Source organism: Fundulus heteroclitus, unplaced genomic scaffold (assembly GCF_011125445.2).
Source record: "Fundulus heteroclitus isolate FHET01 unplaced genomic scaffold, MU-UCD_Fhet_4.1 scaffold_69, whole genome shotgun sequence".
Classification (NCBI taxonomy): Eukaryota; Metazoa; Chordata; class Actinopteri; order Cyprinodontiformes; family Fundulidae; genus Fundulus; species Fundulus heteroclitus.
Window position 1 is genome coordinate 299,991 of NW_023397132.1, and position 15,888 is coordinate 315,878.

The window sequence follows — 15,888 nt, forward strand, 5'->3', positions numbered from 1 at the left end:
GGTCGAAGGTGGCCTATGTAATCTCCCTGTTGGCCGGTAAAGCCAGATTATGGGGCACCTCCGAGTGGCAAAATGATGCACGTATTTGCCACTCGTATCATGACTTCTCTAGAGAACTGACTCGAGTTTTCAGTCCTGTGCTGCCCTGCAGGGAGTCCTCTAGGGGGCTCTTATCCTTGAGACAGGGGGACAGGTCCGTCTCAGACTACATTATTGATTTTCATTTACTGGCAGCAGAGAGTTTATGGAATGAGTTCGCCCTCATGGATGTTTTTATTCATGGTCTTAATGACAAGATCAAAGATGAACTAGCCACCCGGGAGTATCCCAGATCTTTAAAACAGCTCGAGGAGCTGGTCACACGGGTGGATCTCCGTCTCCTGGAGCGAAGGAGGGAGCGTCGCTCAGTCTCTACTACTCACCCTCGTTCGTTTTTCTGCTGCTCCCTCTGTTTCATCATCTGCTCCTCCTAAGCTCCCAGAACCGGAGCCGATGCAGATTGGAAAGGCGGGGCTGTCCAAGGAGGAGCACCAGCGCAGACAACAGTTGGGCCTCTGCCTTTACTGTGGAGGAACTGGTCACCGAGCCCGGTCCTGTCCGGTAAAAGACCAAGCTCAGTAGGGGGTAAGGGGTCCCTGCTGAGCTACACCAGACTCTCTGTCCCCTCCGACCGGTTACTTCCGGCCACTCTAACCACTCCTACTAAGTCCCACAGGGTATCCGTTTTCATCGATTCTGGAGCGGACACTGAGTTCATGGATGAGGCGTTGGCCAGGAAATTGAACATCCCTCTGCTTCAAGGCTCCTCCCCCCGCAGTGTGCTTGCCCTGGATGGCCACGAACTGAACCACTCCCGCCTCATAACAGAACCTTTGGAACTGACTATGGGAGGTAATCATAGAGAAAAGTTGTTTTTTATGATTATTGACTCCCCGCAGGTCCCAGTGATTTTGGGCGCGACATGGCTCAGAAGACACAACCCTCAGATTGACTGGCGGCGGGTAGAAGTTACGGGCTGGGCGGGCTCCTGTTCTGAATCGTGTTTGCTTTCTGCTCAGCCACCCATTTCTCCTGAGGGTAAGGATGCTGATTACTACCCTGATCTGTCCAAGGTTCCTTCCTGTTACCATGATTTGAAGGAGGTTTTTAACAAGGCCAAGGCAACGAGCCTTCCTCCTCATCGTCCCTTTGACTGCGCCATTGACTTATTACCCGGAACCGTTCCGCCCAGAGGGCGTCTTTACTCGTTATCACCGCCCGAGTCCCAAGCCATGCAGGACTACATTAATGAGTCCCTAAGGGCCGGCATCATTCGCCCCTCCTCATCTCCTGCAGGGGCGGGGTTTTTTTTTGTCGGAAAGAAGGACGGCTCCCTTCGCCCTTGCATTGACTATAGGGGGCTCAATAGCATTTCGGTTAAAAACCGATACCCCATCCCATTAATGAACACTGCGTTTGACCAGGTCCAAGCAGCAAAGGTGTTTACTAAGCTGGACCTACGCAATGCCTATCATTTGGTCCGCATAAAGGAAGGAGATGAGTGGAAGACCGCTTTTAACACACCAACGGGCCATTATGAATATATGGTGATGCCTTTTGGCCTAACCAATGCCCCAGCGGTTTTCCAGAGCTTGGTAAATGATGTTCTGAGGGATATGATTGGCCGTCTTGTTTTTGTCTACTTAGATGATATCCTCATTTACTCTGAAGATCTTACCCTCCACAAACAACATGTCCGCTCAGTTCTTCTCCGGCTTCTCCAGAACCAGCTTTATGTTAAAGCTGAGAAGTGTGAGTTTCACTCATCATCAACCTCCTTCCTCGGCTTTATCCTATCCCCCGGTCAGATTTCCATGGACCCGGCCAAGGTCCGGGCCGTCACAGAATGGCCCACGCCTGTAGATCGAAAGCAGCTCCAGAGGTTCCTGGGGTTCTCTAATTTCTACAGGAGGTTCATTCGAAATTTCAGCCAAGTTGCTTCCCCACTTCACGCACTCACCTCCAGCAAGACTAGGTTTGCTTGGAACGAGCAGGCTGACCAGGCCTTCAAGCGCCTAAAAGGTCTTTTCACCTCTGCCCCGGTGCTAGTTTCTCCTGACCCTGAGAGGCAGTTTATAGTGGAGGTGGATGCTTCAAGTTCCGGGGTTGGAGCGGTCCTCAGCCAAGAATCCACTGACGGCCGTATTCACCCCTGTGCCTTTTTTTCCCGTAGGCTGTCTAAAGCTGAGCAGAACTATGATGTGGGCAATCGTGAACTTTTGGCTGTAAAGTTAGCTCTCGAGGAATGGAGGCACTGGCTCGAGGGCTCCAAGCTCCCGTTTTTGGTCTGGACTGACCACCGTAACCTAGAATACTTAAAAACTGCCAAGAGGCTCAACCCCAGACAGGCCAGGTGGGCGTTGTTTTTTGGCCGTTTTGATTTCACCCTCTCCTACAGACCCGGTTCCAAGAATGGCAAGTCCGATGCTCTGTCCCGGGTGTTCGAATCTTCAGAGAAGGACCTCGACCAAGAACGGGGGTTCATCTTACCCGACACGGTAAGGTGTGCTGTCTCCCGCCTCGGGCTAGAGAGAGAGGTAAGGGAGTCTCTTGGGTCTGCTCAGATACCCAAGGCCTGCCCCAAGGACAGGTTATTCGTTCCCCATCACCTCAGACCTAAGGTCATCGACTTTTGCCACAGCTCCCGCTTATATGGTCATCCCGGCATCAGTAAGACCCTTAAGCTCATCCGCTCCCAGTTTTGGTGGCCTTCCCTGACCACAGATGTCAGCCAGTTTGTCTCCGCCTGCTCACCCTGCAACCAGGCTAAGGCATCCCGTCGTCCCCCAGCAGGTCTGCTCCGTCCCCTGCCTGTTCCTTCCCGGCCTTGGTCCAGCCTTTCGATGGACTTTGTTACTGGCCTCCCGCCCTCTGACGGCTACACTGTTATCCTCACTATTGTAGACCGTTTTTCAAAGATGGTTCATTTGGTCCCTTTACCTAAGCTCCCCTCAGCCAAGGAGATGGGATTGATCCTAGCCAAGGAGGTGTTCAGGCTCCACGGTCTGCCTTCCGATATTGTCTCAGACAGGGGTCCACAATTTGTGGCCCGTTATTGGCAGGAGTTCTGCGCCATGCTTGGCATCTCTGTAAACCTCTCCTCAGGCTTCCACCCTCAAACAGATGGCCAATCAGAGAGAATGAACCAAGAAGTTGAGACTAAGATTCGCCTCTTCTGCCAGTCTGACCCCTCTAAATGGGCTCGAGATTTACCCTGGGTGGAGCACGCCATTAATGCCACACCATCCTCCTCCACTGGTCTTTCCCCATTCTACGTGGTTTATGGCTTCCAGCCGCCAGTGTTTGCCACTGAAGAGGTGAAGTCCAGGGTCCCGTCTGCTCGTCTCTCGGCCCTTAGGTGCCAACGCGCCTGGAGGAAGGGCCAAGAAGGGCCATTCTTGCTGCCTCCAGTAATCAGGCCCGCGCAGCCAACCGTCGACGGAGTCCTGCCCCTCAGTACCAGGTTGGTGACAGGGTTTGGCTGTCCACTAGAGACCTCCCCCTGAAGGTCGACAGTAAAAAACTGGCACCCCGGTTTATCGGCCCTTTCACCATCACCAAGGTGGTTAATCCTGTGGCGGTTCGCCTCCGTTTGCCTCCGGCCATGAAGGTCCATCCCACGTTCCATGTTTCCCGGGTCAAGCCGGTCAAGACCTCCAGCATGCTTCCCGCCTCCACGCCCCTACCTCCCACCCGGCTTGTTGATGGCTCTCCCGCCTTCACTGTAAAGAGGATTCTGAAGTCTCGCATATGGGGTCGGGGTACCCAGTACCTCATTGATTGGGAGGGTTACGGGCCGGAGGAACGCCAGTGGGTTCCCTCCCGCAACATCCTGGACAAGTCTCTAATTAGCGACTTCCACAGGGCCCGTCCGGACCAGCCCAGGGCGCCTGGAATTCGCCCTTGAGGGGGGGGGGCTCTGTAACGTTCCTGGCACTGGGGCTGTTAATTGCTGTCACCTGTTCCGGCTCCACCTCTCCACTATAAAGGTTCCCTGCCTTTCAGCCTCCAGTGCCAGAACGTCTCGAGCCAACCCGGTGAGAACTTCCAGCCTTCTGAATACCTGTCTGTCAGTCTGAAGCCCGACCTGTTTTTGCCCTGTTTTTTGAGCCAGCTCTGCCCTTTTCGGATCCTGTCTGCCCGCCCTGAGTTCTGCCTGTCAGTCTCTGGATTTGGATTGCTCACCCGTGTACCGACCTTATCAGCCTGTGAGTACCTGAGATTGCCTGTCCCCCTAAACTGTCTGTTCTTTGGATTCTGACGCGGACCTGGACCTGGAACCCCCTTTCGGATTTGCCCTTGGAAACCTCTGCCTAATCAATCGCCCTCACGATATCGGACCCGGACTGGACTCGGACAAACGACCTTGGATAATCCTGCACGGACTCTGCCGCCCTCAGGGGCCAGAAGTAACCCCGACAAGCCCACTCTCCACCAGGTTAGTGATCCAGCTTCTAGTCCACCTTTCTATCTGGCTCCGCTGATCACTAACCTGTCGTCTCGTCACCAGGAGCTGCCAGCCGCCGAGCGTGAGCCGCACGCAGCAAGGGCCGTGCAACCCCTTCTTTTAATAAAATATCAAAGCGTCACTGACCTGTTTTTGGGTTGTCTTTTGGGTCCATCCAAATTCATAACAGTTTTGGAATAGATTAAGTAGGTAAATATTTTTGTATGTATGTATGTCCCCTTATGATATCCTAGACCCCGATCCAAGGTGGCAGAATGTCCCTCTGCGTACCAACAGGCTGCCATTGTCATTCCCGAGTAGCGGTGGAACAACCAGGATTGGATCTATGAGATACACTGGAGCTGGAGTCTTTCTTGTTGCTTTCCCTAGCAGTTTAAACATATAATGGCGCTGAACCTCTTTGCCTTCGTTTTAGCTGCAATTTCTGGACTACTTTTGCGGTGCAGAACTGGATTATATAACAGATCCTGCAACTCCCATCCATATTTTTTACTTTTTTCTACACTGGGTATGAGCAGGGTTTCCCATGTGTCATACAAGGCCTTCTGCTGTCGTTTTCAGTCCCAGTTGAGTTGGTCAAACAATCCAGTCTTTTCCTTCTTCAGGAGAGCTTCACTATTTCGGACAGAGCTTTCTAAATGTTTTTTGTAAAGTACATAACTCGGTCCACAAGTCTTATAGGAGCTCACTTAAGCAGAGATTTTTGATAGTTTTATTGCTGTTAATGTTTGGTAATCTGCAACCTAATCCAGGCCCTGGCTTGGATACACCTGCAGATTTTCAAGCAAGATCTGGTCTTGGCTTTCTCCATCTTAATGTACGAACCATAGTTAACAAAATGGACTTGATTTGAATTTGGGCACATTCTACAGATGTGGATACTTTGATTCTTTCCACCTGGCTTAATAAATATACTACAGATAATGATATTCACACTGATGGTTATAACATTTTTAGGGCTGATCGACCCAGGTGGGGTAGAGGTGTTGCAATTTTTATCAAAAATAGGTTCCATGTGAATGCACTGGTCTCAAAATCTGTACCCAAGCAGTATGAATTTTTAGCACTGGACACTGAGGTATCTAAAAACATGCATCTAACTGTTGTTGGCTGCTATAGGATGCCATCAGCTCACAACAGTGCTCTCACTTCTTTAATTCAGCTTCTGTGAGAGCTGAAAAGACAGGACTCAGACCGGACCTAATGTGTGAAGGCAGATGGGCTCTCATCACAAACACTCACTAGAGGAGTACCACAAGGGTGAGTACTAGGACCTCTACTATTCATTCTTTAAATAAGTAACATAAATCAGAATATCATACATGCCCATTCTCATTTCTATGCTGATGACAATTATCTACAGCTCAGCACCCTCATTCCACAAATAAAACGCTGTAAAATAGATATTTTACAGTTCCCAGTGACTTCAAGACAGACCAAAGCATTCCCGTACGAAACTCTGGTGCCTCCAACAACCCATCGCTCAGTTACAGTCAGCTTTTGACACCATTCAAAATAATCTCTTTAATCTAAAACTCATCCTCAACTCAGACAAAACAAAATTCATGCTGTTCTCAAACACCCAATCCAACTGTCAAATCCCATCACAAATCACCACCTTTCAAGGAGCTCAAAAAGAATCAGTTAACCAATACAAATACCTCAGAATCTGGATTGATAGTAAACTTTCATTTACACACCACATTAAACTGCTTGTAAATCCACTTAGAGTCAGGCTGGGTTTCTATTTTTCGAATTCGGGCTTCTATGTCCTTTGGGGCCAGAAGGAGGCTTGTTGCAGCCACATTTATGACATGTTGGACTATGGTGATGTATTGTACTTGCACTCATCAATTCAGAGTCTCAGAGCTCTCTATACTGTCTACCATGGAGCTCTAAGGTTCATCAATTGCCTCATCACTGTATACTTTGTGTTTGTGTTGGCTGGCCCTCTTTGGCATCCTGCAGGCTTGGGCATCTGTACTTACTTGTTTATAAATGTTTACTTTGTCAGGTTCCTTGTTACTTATAAATGTATTTTTCCGAAAAAAAATTACCGGTTCCTATCATCTTCGTTCCACAAACCTATTTTTATTGTCAGTTCCAAAAGTCCGATCTGAGCTGGGAAAGAATAGTTTTCAGTTTGGTGCTCCTTTTGCATGGAACCTTCAACAAAATGACTTGTTGCTGAGGGAGCTTGTCTCCTTGGAATCTTTTAAAAGACATTAAAATGACAGAGACGCTGTCACATTAACATGTAGTTGTCTTAACTGATTGCTTTTAATTATATTGTAAAATCTGTTGCTTGTGACGTTTGAAACTTTCAATGGTTTGTAATTGTTTTGTATCTGTGGATGAATGTTTATAACTGACATGTAACACTGCTGCCTGTTTTGGCCAGGACGCTCTCGTAAACAAGATTTTTTTAATCTCATAGAGACTTTTACTGGTTAAATAAAGGTAAAAAATAATTATTAAAATGAACCTTTATTGGATGGATGTAGCACAGCAACATAATTATTAAATAATTAAATAAGGGGAAAGACCATGCTGTTAAAATAATGTAAGGCAGATTTGTATTGACCTTCAGTTATGTCAGAAAATAGCTACAGGGAAAAAGCCAATCAACTAAACTTACACATACAAATGATTAGGATAATTATTACGGCTGCCGTTATAAGGTGCAATAATTATGCAAATTTGAGTGTGCAGGTGCCCATCTCTGATTGGCTCCTGAAGACCGGAGATGACGGATTGGTGGCCTGCAGGAGGAGATGACTATTTAACACGCTGATGCTCATCTTCTGCTCATCTCAACTGGCTGCACTGTTTCTGCTGTTACAGTTAAATCACCTTTATAAAAAGTACATGATGATGTTGTAGGAGTGAGCTGCCATTTATTTTTGCATCTAGTTTTCTCCTGCTTATATTAGTTAGGGAGGTGAGCTTTTGGTCATTTGGTTTATCTATTTTCACATTGGTAAGTTTAGGTTAATATTAAGATAGTTGATTTTGTTTATTGTGTTTGGTATCATAGCTTACTCTGAAGCCATATATACTCCAATTGTTGTAACATCTAATGCAAAATACAGTTTTAAATAAATGTCATTATAGGATGTTAAATAAACTGTGTGTGTTGGGTGCGTGAGGTCTGAAGAGGATGGGTCATTCATGTTATGGCCACCCCTAGACGGGTCATAACAGTAATAAATTATTTTTTTAAAACAACTTGAACTACGACCAACAAGGTCTCAGGTTTATATTTTCTACCCCATATAGTCAGGAGGATAAAAAGGCTAGATAAGTCTTTATATCAAATATTACAACTATATCTGGAACCCAACAAATTATTTGGGAGGCCAGTCGAGAAAAAAATAATTTTCTGTCCTACCATCACAAATACTATTGTGGATTTTCATAAATAGCTATTGGACCTATGTGTTTTGGTCTTAAAATTGAGCCTTTCAGGAACAACCGCTATTCAGATGAATACATGATAAACCACCCTGTGCCCACAGTAAGCTGTGGGCCTGCTTGTCTTCCTAATGCCTTGGAACCTTGTGAAAGTTTTTGAAATACCAGAATAGTTCAAACAAACACGTGGTTGCCTACTTTTTTAGCAGAAATACCTCACTAAACAAAATCTGCCTTCTTCCATGACCAGCTCAGTCCCCTGACATCTGGGGAAAGAGATTGCATGAGGAATTGTAAAAAAAAAAAAAAAAAAAAAAACTCATTCCATTATTTGTTCAAGTGGGGATCAAATAAATAAATGCACTTAAATTTAACATTGGCTATTTCTAAGCCTTTTTGAGAGTGATTGTGGTACTGTCCAAAAATATTAGTTCATTTTAAGACCTTTTACATATCTTTACCAGGAGTGCCCATAAATCTGCAAGGTGTTGTATTTCTCCCAGTGAATATGGATTTAGAAGAACACAATCCTTTGAACTAAGGCAGTTACTATAGAGAACATGAAGCAACTTTCCCAACAGCTATAACCCACTGCATCCCTGCTTTGGTGACATACACTAATTGGTTTTGCAGACGACAAAAAAGATCAGTGAGAAAGATGAGATTTCAAATGTCACCAATTCTTATTTTGCTTCTACCTCAGCAAAGAGTTTCAGCAAGCAGCCAGACTCCTATTTTTACCATGTCTGTTTTCCCTTCCTGTGAAAATGTCAGCAGATTAAAATGTGCCTATTTGGAATCCAACTCCCTCCTTCCAACAGATGCATTTAAATACTGGTCTATTAGTTAAATGGATCATCCACCGGTTGCAGCTGTCATGAGGCAAGAGGCATCTGGACATGGATCGAGCCAGGAACTTTTTTTTGCCGTATCTCCAGTGCTATACCCACCTTACTGTTTTGATCAGAAAATCAAACATAGTTAACCTTTTTTTAGTGTTATGTTTAAACATGGAATGCAACACCTCTTACCTGATGTCAGGTGCAGTCGCAAAACTCCTTTAGAATTACCTGAGCTTGAAACACTGCACAGGTAGAACTTTTATCTTTTGCACTCGTTTTCACAGGGCGTTTGAGATTAGAACACGGACCCCAGAAGGGTCAATGGTGGATTATTTTGAAGTGAAGCGTCGGCATAATTATCCTTTCCAGTTCCGCATGAGAAGGGGATGTGGCAATCTGGAGGCCATTTAGTAGCAGAGCCAGAGAGGGAGAGTGCTTGGACAGAGGCCCAGTGACAAAAGGTTAGCGCACTATAAATAGTGCTGACAGAGTTAATGTTAATGACAGAGAGAGCCAGAAAGAGGACAATCCACACACAGCACTACAAGGAGGTCAGTCTTGCTTGGGGTAATTGCCGGGAAAAGCGTCCAAAAACGTTAAACATTGTATTGTATTTTCACTTTTGCAGAATTTGGTCTCATTATAACCACCACCCTTAATGGATTTTTTACATGGTAGATCAAACGGTAAATGGAATAAATGTATGTATCACTTTTCTAGTTATACTGACCACTCAAAGCGCTTAATAGTTCCATTAACCCAATTGCACAAGCTAACCTACACACACTCATACACCGATACACAGATTGGTAGGTAACTTGGGGTTAAGTGCCATGCCCAGGGCCACATTGACATAGGCCAAGGGGAAGAAGGAACTGACCCATAACTTTCCAATTACAGGATGACTATTTTACCCGCTGAACCACAGCAGGTAGAGTTTACCCATTCTTCATTGCAAAGCAGCTCAACAACAGTCAGATTGGATGGAGAGTTTGTGAACATCAGTTTCCAAGTCTTTTAACAGATTCTCAATTGGCTCTAGGTCTAGACTTTGACTGGTCTATTCTAATGTATAGATATGGCTTTCCTCCAGCTGTTTTTGACTTGCGTCGTACTATGCTGGAAGGTGAACCTCAAACCAAATTTCGTGCCTTTTGCAGCCTCTAACCAGTTTTCTTTTAGGATTCAGTGATGCATCTTCCAGTCAACTTCCTTGTCCTCATTGAAAAAAACAAAACAAAAAAAGCAGACTCTGTGTCACAGTAACAATGGTGTTTTCAGGATTTCAGTGTTCCACCACTCATTTTTCATGTAGTCCGATCTGACTGAAGCACTTTCTTGTAAATTTGCAGTGTCCCCTACATGCCTTGTGGAAAACATGTTGTTTTTTTCAACATCGGATGCCTTTTGACACTCATTAAGGCCAGATTTATGGAGTACACAGCTAACTACTAGTTAGAGCAACCAGTTATGTCAACAGATTATTCAGTCTGAGCTATGGATCTCTGCAGCTCCTCCAGAGTTACAATTGGCCTCTTAGTGACCCTCTGATGAAGCTCTCCTGGCACAGTCAGTGATTTTAAGTAGATGCCAATGTCTTGAGTTTTGCAGTTGTGTCACACTTTCCATTTTCAGATGAAGGATTTAAGATGTTTAATTCCCAATCTTGCTTTGAAATGCTTAGCTGTGTTTGTTGCTCGTCTTGATCCTGCTTGTTCACCAATGTTCTTTCCCAAACTTCTAAAGGCTTTCACAGAACAGATATATTTATGCAGAGATAAATTACGCACAGATTGACCGTGTTAACTATGTAACTAATTAGCAGGATCGAAGTTGGTTGTAATAGATTAAATTTATGGGCATCAGAGTAAGCAGGGCTGAAAACAAAGACCCACCACACCTGTCAGATTGTTATTTATATGAAAAAACATAAATACAATAAAGCATCCATTCTTTTATTTCTGCTTCACAATCTTGCACTACATTTTGTTGTTCCATTGCATCACGAGAAAATCTTTTTATGGGATAAATAATCTATAAAACCTAAAAAGTAAAATACATTGGATAAGCATTACATCCTTGTCCAGCCACTGTCTTTTCAAAACTGTGACATTAAACTGTTCAGATGTCTGAATAATGGTTGATGTTCTGTCATATGTTATGCTCATGTGTTCTAAAGTGTTATAATCCAATTGGATTTAACAGAGCTCATTGGGCGTCTACCCTGATACACCCATTACTGCCGATGAGGGCTGTTCACATCTGTCTGCTAATGTGAACAGCGGCTTGCTCTCACATTCACACATGAACAAACATACAATAAAAGAGATGGTAGGGGAACTTTGAATCAGGAAATAATCAATATCCTTGCTGAACTGAGCCACCGATAAGGTATTACAGGTAGTTTAATTCCCATTTGGAAATGGCGTTCTTTGTGAATCACACATTTCCTTCGACTCGCATCAAGATCTGTCTCCTTGTATGCAAATGAAATGACTCTGAAAGTGGCAGTAGCATTAAATGTTGCTCGGGCACCCAGGCCTAAGTGTGTGGATAACCTTTCAGCCGTGCAAAAACGGAGGGGGAGTTTGGGGAGAGCATCCCGGTGTTAACTGCAAAGGGACGCAGAAGCCATCTCTGAAGCATGCCTCTGTTTGGTAATCGTTACCATTATGGCTCGACGCCACCACTCGCTGCATTTCAAGTGATTCTGAGGCCCTGCTCAGTGGCATGGATATTCCACCTCGCTGTTCTCACCAAGCTGTCTCCGGAGAGCTGGCGCTCATCAACCCTAAATGGGGTGTCTGTGTTTGTGTGTGTGTGTGTGTATATGTGTGTAGTTGTGTGTGCCTTGAGCCATTGTAGCTGAGGCCCATCACGCTGAAATGTGCTGAAGTGCTAGACTTTAAACTGGGTGGGTTTTCGTTTTCACCAGCTATTGTAGCATGAAAGAAGCACCTGCAGAGTGGCCAGAAACCCACTGTCGAAGGTTCACTTAAACTGCTATGATGCCATTTAATGCAGCGATGTTGTATGAGTCATTGACATCCTTACAAGTCAGTGGTTTCCAGACCCCGAAAGGGGCCGCTAAAGAGACCAGGGTGTTGGGCTGAGGCAGGGGACTCTGCAGACCACCTGATTTAAGACATGTAGTAACGAAAAAAGGGCGATTTTGTAGAGATATCATTTCTCTCCTGTTTGATACTTTTGGGTTTTGCTTTAGTTCAATTTCCTTTAATTTATATCAGAATCAATTTAATTGGCAGCAGTTGGATTGATTAAAAAAGAGGACTGTAAAGCCGGGCGTACACTGTACGAGTTTTTCAGTCGTGGTACTTATATACATTTCAAACTGTGCGAGGGAACCGCGGGGTTTAAAAGTTCACCGCTCATGATCTGTGCGGCGCGACGCTCGGACGAGACCGGACTGCTCACACTGTACGTCGTGTCCCCTCTGGGACCGCTCGCTGTGGTGGCAGAGGCAGGGGAGCGACGGTAGGTGACAGGGACCCAGAGCAGGGGTTCGAGCCCAGCTCTGGCGAAGCCCGCAGGAGGCACCGGGCGTCGGGGGAACGGAGGGGAGAGAGGAGGGACGAGACGCACCGGCGGCCGCGCGGCACGGCAGGTCGCCCGGCCCGCCCCCCCAACAAGCGGAGGAGTGCCGAAACAGGCAGCAAGCGCGTTGCGGACCGCGGAGGAGTGCCGAAACAGGCGGCCAGCGCGTTGCGCGGACCGGACGGCTCGCCCTCCCCAACACCGGCCGGAGGTTGCTTCAGGGACGCCCGCTTCCCTCCCTCCGCTGGCGGGGACGGAGAGGAGGGGAGGGCGCCCCCTCGTAGCTCTGCTTGAACAGCAGGATGCGCTCACGAAAACCTCACGACAGCCGACTGAATTTCAAACATGTTTGATTTTCACCGATCGTCCGATTCCTGATCTGGAGGTAGTCGTGAGAAGCCAGTCCCCCCTCCTCCCCCCTCTACGATCAAGCTGAAATTCGGCCGATTCAAAAAATGCTCGCACGACTGAAGAATCGGCCCGAAAAGGGGAAAAACTCGTACAGTGTACGCCCGGCTTAAACAAGATGGAAAGTATATTGATGTCTCAACACTTATTCCCAACCTTTTGTAAAGATGTGTAAAACCCATTGAACACATGAATGTCACATGACTTTGCAGATAGCTTTAAATATGTTTGCCTCCTTAACCATCATCCTCATTGTAATAAACTTTGGTCTTCAGTCATGTATGTTACAGTTACAGAGGTTTTAAACCTTTTAACTTCTGCTCTGACTGTATATGTGGATAAAGTTGGGTAATTTTTGTTGTTGTAATTTACTTATAAAGATCAACACATGTCTGCCTTACTTCAGTGGGATGTTTGCTTGTCTTTCCCATTTTGAAGAGAATTGGCCACAAGAAGAGGCCACAAAGAAAGCAGCAACAGGCAAATACCTGCAATGATTAAGGCATGTTCTGAGAAGTCAGCTCAATGGCAAGAACAAGGTCTGGGCAATCAACGGCTATGCCTTGCCACTAATTAGATAGCCTGCTGGTGTAATAAGTTGGCCAAAGGAGGAAATCCAGACCACAGATGTTAAGACAGGAAAGCTACCCATCATGCATGGTAGATTCCAAATCCAGTATGAACAGGGCTAAGATCCTGTGGGACTTCCAGATACAAAATGGTAATGGCCAACCAACCAGACATTGTGATCATTGATAAGCAGCAGAGGACAGCCGTTGTGATCAATGTGGGCATCCCAAGTGATGGAAACATCAGGAAAAGAGAATCTGGACAAATACCAGGGGCTCAGGGAAATACTAGAAGGAGCCTTGAAGGTGAGTACAACAGTAACGCTTAAAGGCAGCAGATGGTCTATGGCTGCTTGAGATTGCACAAGAGATTTCACCAGCATTGCCAGTTCCTCCAACTTGTCCCCAGGGTTGGTTACTGCCATGGCCTCCAGATCAGATGAAGCTCCTACTCCATCATCAGGTGCCTCCTCTTGGCCTGGCTTTTTCCCACCTCTCGTCATCATTTTCCCACTGCAGCGTGACCGGTCCCACTCTTGACACCACTTGTCGGTTTGATGGCCTTTTGAGGCTGGAGTTTCAGCAGGAATGATGATGATGATGATGATGATGATGATGATGATGATGATGATGATGATAGAAGCAGAAGCATGTGGAAGCAACAACACGTTTATTTGTTGGCAGCAGCATACGACCAACCTCCCTTCACAGACACAATCACTTCCTTAAATACCTGCAGCTGATTAAGGGCTAAACCACCATGCCCCAAACAATATACTGCTTTCACCTGTAACATACAATATTTATCAAATAAAATATACATATACACATTCCCAGTCATTTTTATAAATATTTTATATTTTAGACATACACCTAGAACCTTAAAACAAATGTGCAAAAGTTCCCAGTTTCCCATGGTCTCTCCCGGAACCTATAAATGGTGTCTGGACCCCCGGGTGAAGTATTTGTCCAAACACCCTGGAGAGGACACAGATAAACAGGTAAGCCACCAAATCCCAGCACCTACTCCATACTCACACCTCTCACAATGCATCATACTGAAATTAAAGCCGTGTATCATTGAACCTTTCATTTTTAATATCCAAACATGATTTAAGTGGTAGATTATTTCTGAAGAGTTTTCAATGTAACACAAGACATAAAAAAATATATATATTTCTCTTTTAACTGTATGCTTAGCTAACTACGAAAAACAGTGTATACATCTCTATTCATGGCTGCATAATCAGCAGACACGCACATCACTAACGCCTTAGCTGTGGTCTTCGAGCTACAAATGCATAATCTCTTCTTTTGTATGATTGATTGCTGCTATACCTGGAATGTTTCTCCATGGGATTTATTTATATTGTAATTGCAATGAGAAATCTTATCTTAAAGAGTGTCCATTAAACATTTTTTTTAAAAGATCCTGTAACAACCCTGAGTGAGCAATTAAAAAGCAACCATTGTGCATGATGCATCTTGCAGACACTGAAACATGGAGATATAAAACATTTTAACTGCTTAACATTTACCAATTTTGATGAAAACTGTTTTTTTTTTTTTTACTTTATTTTTTGTTGGTATATGTTGTAATTTTTTGGACAGTTGAAAGATATTTGTTCACTGCACATGTCTAACTCAAATATTGTAGTGCAGAGCTGTAAATTGTAAGGTATGCAAAGTAATTCAAATAAACAGCTTTTGTTAATACTGCCCTGGCTAATGGTGATTCTAAAGAAACCTTCAGTTCTGTTTTCACACTAATCTTCTTTGCAGAGTACCAACATTCAAATGGTCATGTCATCTTCATTTATTTGCTGATTTCCACAAGTTTGACATCATTGGAAAGCTTAGAGTCCATTCTTTCAGAAACTGTAAATAACTCAATACGGCCCCAGGGAGACTTGCTCCTGGTTTTGTTTTGGCCTGTCACATTTGCTGCCAGTAGGAGCTTTACAAATAAGCTTAATCAGATGAAATTTTAACAAATAAGAGTGTTCCTTTAGAACTCAACTGATAAGATGACGCATCCCTATGAACAAGATGTGTTGTAGCAAAAATACATCAAAGACTTGCAGAACACTGGGTTTCCCAAACGCTGCTCTGCAGTATTGCCATGCAGTGGGATTTATGATTATAGAAAACATCTTAAAAAAAAACACTGTGATATGCTGGACCATGATAATTTACTTGTTGTTTTTTTAGCTGAGTTATGATTTTACACTCTTTACCAAACATGTCAGCTAGTTTAATCTTTTGGCCGAACCAGTTGGTCATTAATCTATAGCCAGTTCACTTTAGCTGTTCGTTGATACTAGAACACTAGATCATCTGGAGATTAGGACTCTAATTCCAAAATGTCATTATAGTGTCCATCTGATGTCCATGTATAGAGTTTATTTAATGATATTTTTTTTATTTAAACCACATCTGGATATCAAGAGATGTGATGCTCACTTGCACCTTTCTTAAAGACAAGCTTTGACCCTTTCTCCAGTGTCCACTAATAGCCCATCTATCTGTATGCTGATGCAGTAGCACAAAGTGAACCGTTTCCCCTGTTCTCTCCTCTTGTTTCTAGGGCTTC